This window comes from Lichenostomus cassidix, chromosome 1 (assembly GCF_008360975.1).
Source record: "Lichenostomus cassidix isolate B80296 chromosome 1, HeHo_3.0, whole genome shotgun sequence".
Taxonomy (NCBI): Eukaryota; Metazoa; Chordata; class Aves; order Passeriformes; family Meliphagidae; genus Lichenostomus; species Lichenostomus cassidix.
Genome location: NC_139479.1, coordinates 68,727,043 through 68,734,474, shown reverse-complemented (window position 1 = coordinate 68,734,474; position 7,432 = coordinate 68,727,043).

Below are 7,432 nucleotides of genomic sequence, written 5' to 3'. Positions count from 1 at the left end.
TTTTTGAATATTATATCATTGCTTCAGTGTCTGTGTGAAAGCAAGTAATTTTATTTCATCTCTAAAGTAGGTAGAAAGATAACTGCAGTCTTTATTGGCTTTTCCTCTCTTTTTCTCACCAGCAAGCCCGGATTTGGATCCTGAAGACAGTAGGACGCAGGGTTGAAGGTCTAGTGTGCCAAAAATGCCAGGTTCACAAGGTGAAATGTACAATGAATTAAATGTTTCCCAGGAGTTCATCTGTCCAAGTCAGACTGGTGTCTTCAAAGTTGTTTTCCTCTTTGTTTCCTTAGTTGCCAGCACTGAAGGAAGCTTTCACGTCCTATCTAGTGTGGAACCTCTCTTATGATTCAAGAATGAAAAGTTTGGACCTCATTGTGGGGGAGGGAGGGAGAGAAGAGTAAGAGGGAGGGAAGGGAGGAGGGTAGGAGGGAGGGAGCTTTTCTAGTGATCTGCTACTGTGTAAGGCAGCTTCTCTCCTTCAGGCAGGAGAGAACTTTTGCTTCAGGTTACAGCTGCAAACCAATACAACAAGGTCTTTTGGGGGAATGGAGGAATGAGGGGAAAAGGGTGTCTCAGCCTCATAAGAATTGCTCAGGTGGGTCAGTCCTTTCCCTTTCCCTACAGCCCAGAGGTCAGCAGAAACTGTGACCATGAAGTAGCAGAAAATTTAACTCCCTTTGAGATCAATACATTGAAGGAGCCTCTCCAAAAGCTCCAAAATTTTCCTCTCCATGTCTGCACCAGTGCATCTGTCTCCAGTCCTCTGTTGGGGGCCATTGCAGAAGGTGGCTGCAAGACGAGGTCGGTGGAGCTGCTGCCTCTCAGTTAAGCCACAGTCAGGTGAAAGCTGGGATGCCTTGGAGTAGCAGCAGCTGTGGATAAAGAATGGCCTGGGTGGGTGCATGCAAAGCACGGTGTGCAGGGAGCAGTGGTGTCTGTCACAGTCTGGAAACATGGGAAGTTCTTGGAGCAACAAGTCCTTCTGCTGACACAGAAAAAAGACAGAAACCTGTTCTGCCTGAAGTCTGTGGCTCCTGCAGAGATCTGAAGAAAGGCTCCTATGGCTGAAGATTTCTTTCTCCATCTCTATTGGTTTAATAAAAAGCTTCCACTATACTGGCATAAATGCTTTCTTCACTTCTTTCTCCTTTCTTTTTTAACCTGTTTCCCCCCAGATGAAAGTGGTAAATTGACACCCCAAATAAGGCTAGATTTTGCCCTCTCATAAACCACAAATGTAATTGCAGGAACAAAGTTGACCACATGGTTAAAGAAAGAAAGAATCAAACAGCCAAAAATAACCAGTGTGAATTCAAAGTGAAAATGAATGGAGTCTGTCTCATTCATAAATGTCATACGAGACTTCGGTTAAAAAGGCAAGCCTGTCATCCCAAGGCCAGCAGCTGTTGTTATGTTGAACAAAATGGATACAAATGGGTATTATTTTAAAGTGAAATGCTTAATCCCAGGCCTAACAAGCCCACTGTCCTCTCTGTAACCCTGTGTCATACAAGCCATGATCTCCAGTAGAGGGCTTGATTGCACAGGAAATAAAATTCCCTGGCTGTGCCCTACCAAACCGACAAACACCCTGGCAATGTTTGAGTTACTATGGCAATCACAAAATAGGAAGGCCTTTTCTTCTTTTCCCCATCTCTGCATGCAGCCGCAGGCTGCTCCTGAATAGCTCACATCTGCAAAAAGTTTTAACACGGTACTCAGATAAAGAAAAGGATCCCAAAAATGGGCATTGACCCGTCTCAAAAAATGTTGCAAATTTTATATACAAGAATTGGGGAGCTGTGCCACTTTGCGCAGGTTATGTCATAATGTGAACAAAAAGGGATAAAAGCTGATGAAGGCTTTTGCTGTCAAATATGAGAGAGGGGAAAAAGCAGAAGTAAATGACAGCTTTAATGCAGATGTAAGAAGAAAAGTCAAAGATGGGTGACAGAAAGTTGCTGGTCAATGAATAAGGGAAAAATTTCTAACACAAAAACCAGACAAAAGAGTAAAATACAATAAAAATCTCACTATAGAGAATACTGAGAAAAGTCCCAAAAGCACAGTGAGCAAAATCTTGGAGCTATCAAACCATGTGAAACGGACATGTGGTTCTTTAGAGTGGCCCATTTCAGGCATTAATAGCTCCCATTATAAAGGGGGAACCTGATCTCTGGCCTGGAAAGCTTTCAAGAAGCAGACTTTTTACAACAAAATTGAAAAGCAAAACAAAACTGAACCTTTCTGCCTTGCACAAATTAACTAGGATTTTGATCTTTCTAGACAAATTTGGTCCTGCATAATGAACTGTTACTCATTTTACCAGTTTTCCTTAGACAAATGCTTTCTGGTAATGAAGAATAATTATGTATTTAAATGGAGATTTGCTTTCTGGCAGATCTGGCAGATCTTGTGCTTTCTGACAGTACACTTTCCACGATTAAAATATACTTATTTTTGATGCCAGAAACTTACCTTTACCATCAAGCTGACTTCAAACACCTAATTTAGATGCCTGCATAGAGTATATGAACATGTGTTAAGTGCCTGATGGTCTCACTGAGCTATTTAATCCCAGTGAGGGGAAAGGTATGAATCCAGAATTTAATGTACAGGTCTGCTGCTCTGAGCTAGCTTTACCTCAGATACCTAGATCTGTGAGGTAGGAGCTGGAAAGCACCACAACCACCTTCACATATGGTAGCTCCATCTCTCAAGAAGGTTCACTGAGAGTAAATTTATTCTTAATTTGTTCTTAATCTTAGGTTCGATTGACATGTTATAGCTTCTGAAAGTATCATTGCACTTTAAAAGCTCTTTCTGACAAGTCACATTAATCACTGGCTTCTGAGAAAGGCTTAATGTGAGGAAATGAATGAAAATGGCATAAACTGTTCACAAAAAAAGTCCAAAGGGCCAAAAGAAGCCCCAAATCCAGTAAAAGTGGGGCTGCATTATACATTCATTGACTCTTGTTCTTTTGGGGGTGTTTTGGTATGAAAAGAAAGAGACAATGGAAGACAATAGCGGTACCTTATCAAAGTTCATTCAAGCAGCTATTTCAAATACTTTTAACGGCTTGTCACTGGGTCTTGCAAGTCTCCGAGAGTCTGAACACTCTGTCACATTTGTGTACTAACCACTTAAAGTGCTGCTAAAGCCTTTTGACCTGGACTGACTCTCCTTTATCTAGGTCAAAATGCAAGGCAAAGCCTTTGTGCTCCATGGCCTTCATTAAATTCATTGATTTGACCTGTATTTTAAAGACCAAAAGTCAAATGGAATGGGAAGTTAAAGTTCCCATACAAAATCTTCCACTGAGCACTTCACTGCCTCCTTGAACTATGTAACATACAGAAAAGGCCATCTCACGGCCATTTGAAGTGTGGGCTATAGCTGGAGTGGCAGTTTTGTCCAGTTTTTTCAAGAGCTTTGAAGGAATTCATCAGAGGTTTCCCTCTCTTAAATGAGGACAAAAAAAGTTGAAGCTTACAGACAGTCCCACTGGCCATTTTTTCTTGCCCCAAGTCATCTGTTCAACAGGGCACAGCAAAGTTCAGGGGTAGATAAATAATATTTAAATCTCTTTAGCTCACAGACAGGCAGAGATGAGGTTTGTTGCTTTGCATTTGACTCTTGACATGCTCAGGGTCAACTGCACTGTTGGGGAAAAAGAAGTGATCAGCTTTCACTTTATCAAGAAATAAGCCTTCTGCATGTGGAGACCAGATTTTAGAACTGGTGTTTACTCTACCTGGAAACACAGCATAAAACCTAAGGCCTTTAGAGAATAAGCATAAGTTTAAGTCTTAATTTAGTCTTCAGATAGGACTCAAACATCAAACAGCTGGAAACCTGGGGGTTTCATTCAGCCCTAGTAAAGATGGACCCAGAGATGTTTCTACATGGGGCTGACCCAGCTGAACGTGAGTCTGAGAAGGAGGAGACTGTGAACTGGCAGGGGCAGTCCAGGGTAGCCAGAGAGGCAGGTCCTGCCCTGTGGGGATGGGGTTGAGAGCAGACACCAAGGGCTCTGTCTTGCCTCTGGGATGCCATTGTGCAAGGCTGGATTGGACTGGTCACCTTACTTGCCTGGCAGAGGTTCATTGCTTATTTACAACGGGAAGAGTGGAGTGAAATAAAAATAAATTACAAACATGAGAGTAAACTTCAGTCAAATGGCAGGCCACACAGATCTTCAAAAACAATGTGCCTTGAGAAGATCTGCAGTTTTATAATGTCAATAAAAGTTATCATGCAGGATCCAAGTATTTGGCACAACCTTCCAGAAACAATTATTTCCATGACTGGCATTAGGAGCGAGATTCAGCTGCCTAGAGGTATTAGGTTGTGTGACTGAAGGCTTATCCCTGTGAACACAAAGAACAGAGGAACTGTGATGACAGGGCAGGAGCCCCCATAGTCCAATCGGAGTAAACCAAGATATCCTGATGGAGAAACCTGACTTTTCCACAGCTGACACAGACCAGGCACCAGGCCCAGGGACTTCAGATAACAGCTCCTAACCAAGAGGGTTACTGCTTACTTTAAAGGCTGAGGGGGTTAGGGCCTATGGGGATGGGGGACTGAGTATGAGAAGAGGGCAAAGACAGCAAAAAGAATGAGCAGAGAGGAGAGGTGTGAGCCAGTGCTGTGTTTGGATTCCTACTCAGCCAAAGTTTGGCCATCCCACCCTTTCTCTTCTTCCCCTCTGAACACAGCTATCTCTTCATGGTCCCCTTGGAGCTGCAATGCTCTCTGGAGCTTTGAAGAAGTTCAAACGCTTTCTCAAGAGCTGCCAGCAGAATGCATCCAGCTCTGAGCTGATGCAGAGCCAGGGTGAATCCAGTGCTCTAATCCATAAAATGAATGACCTCAGTAAACACAGCAGCTCATATGGGGATCACTGATGAGTTTAAGTATTCAAAAGAAAGTCCAGGAGCAGATTAAATCCCCTTCATCTAGCAGTATGTCTATAAAAGGGTAGGCTCTGCTTCCATTTCTAGGTTCACAGAGTTATGATTTTATATATCTCACCACCTCAAAGGGGAAATGAAGCAGCAGAAATAACACATGGAAAGTTTTTGATATTGGGCAGTGGCAGGACATCTTCTTATAGAAAGGCTGGCTGGAGAAATGGAAGTACAAAGGAAGGTTTCTTTAGGTTTTGATTGAATTTTATAGTTCCCAGAAATCTTCCCAGGGCGTAGTGTTCATTCAAAAGAAGCAATTGCAAACTTACGGAAAAAACCCCACCAAACCAGAGCTAAAACAGCCCTCTGAGCCATTGTTTTCTTTCATTCCAATTTTGTACAAAATCAAGATTCCATAATCTAGAACAGGACTCCTGACCAGAGCTAGTTTATTTGACATTTTCTTGTTTGCAAAATTATCTGTAGAAGGATTTTGTTTGCCTTTGTTATTCTCCTGTAACAATCTGCTCAGCACTGGGCAGTCTCTGGATTGTCTGCAGATTCCTTGTCTGTTGCTTTGTGCATTTCTGAGATTTTTTTATGTTTGTGACTGGGTCATAACTGGTAACTTGGAGATGCTTTTTTCTAATGTCCAATTGGGCAATTCCTGGAGCTTTGAAGATTTACCAGATGATCCCTCCTACTGTGACTCTTCATGGAGGAACATGTTTTCCAGACTCTGTGTCCATGAACATCCTAACAAACCATATTCCCGTCACATCTCTGGAAAGGAATGAGATGAAGAAGGAGTTGAATGCCACCAAAGAAGACTGATTATTTTGTATTTGGGAAAACATTTGCAAAAAGCTGTTTGGAGTTGGCTGTAACCAGGGTCACTCTAAAACAGTGTTTCTATTAAAGGAGTATTGTTTCTGACCACCCGAGCAGAATAAAAGTAACTCCAGGACCACATTGAGAGATGTGAGAACCTTCTAGTGCAAGGCATGCTCCCCCTTCCTACCAGTCCAAGGTGGTCCCTTTGCAGTGAGAGCTTTATTTGGGCTCTGGGGAGAGCAAGCTGTTGGGGAAGAAAACTGCAGAAGGTGAGCTTGAGACACACACTAGTGGGTCAGGGCAGAGATCCCCTATGCATCTACTCATCCTCAGTTGTGGGCAGCAGGAGCTGCTGTGAGGGAGAGCACAGGATTTTTATCACTTGCTGTGGGAGCCCCTGGCCCCAGAGGTGATGGGATGTTAGTGGCAGGTACCTGCACAGATCCTGAATCCCAGGTAAAGAACCTGCTCTTCACAGATGTGTTTAATCCTATTGGGAACCTGCTGATACTATTCAGCTTTGCAGCCTCCTATGGATGTGATTTCCAGATATTTGCTACCAGCTGTGAACTGATCTGTGTCTGTTTTAAGCCAATCTCCCCAAGTTTCCCTGAGCACTCTCCGGCACTTGCATTTTAAGGGATTTACTGAGCAGCAGTTCCAAGTTTGCCTGACACATCACTTTAGTGGTTTGGTGAACTTTGTACCTAACCCCTTAGCCTCCTCTCCTCTAAACTAAGGAGCCTTTTCTGTCTCTCAACATAAATTGGCTGCTTCACCCCCGAGTAATTTTCGTTGCCTTTTCTGGTGTCTTAAGACTTTGCTACATCCTTCTAGAGATGCAGAGACCTGAGCTGCACCCAGTAGTCAATGCATGAGAGAAATAAGGTTTTCAATCTGTTTTCTTCGTAAAAAGAAAACAAGAATACAAAATGACATAAATGGAAATGATGTTATGCACTATATAGAGAGTTATTTTATACCTTGAACACCATGTTAATCTCACTAGTAGTGTCCTATGGATAGCCTTGGTTCAAACAAGGTTCACAGTGGGAGAGATTTTGTCCATGTGACATCTGCTAGGTGTTCTGGTGGTTGCAGCACACCCAGGCTGCCTCCTGAGTCAGAGGCTGCTTAAAAATAGGAGACTGGGTAACAGCCCCTGATCTCAGGCCACCTCTCAGTGAAGTACAAAAGCATGGGTAAGCTTCACACGCTCCCCAGGTAGGATGTGTAACTGATAGGCTAAGGGTTTTTATTCATTTAAGTTACAATTTAGATGTGTCCTATTTAGTTTAGTATTTGCTATGTTTACTTGGATGTTTGAAACGTACAAACTGTGAAGATTACAGCTAATTCAAACTATGGCTGTTTGAGAGGAAAAAAGGAAAAAATAAAGCATTTAAAGCTCATTTTATTCTGATAAACCACAATCAGCAGTAGAGGCAGGTTATGGTGATTCAGACATGTTGCGAGAAATTTTCCCTGCTTGAAGAACTTGCAATCAAAGTGGTCAAGGGAGGAAGAGGGGAAACAGGACCAGTGAGGTGAAGGGTGATGCTACACAGGGGACCAGAGAGATATAAAGCCTGGCTCTTTTATTGTAAGATTTATAGTCTTAGAAGAAAGATTTTTCACACAAGAAAAATATCTTTGAACACTCTTACCTTTGTCCTCCC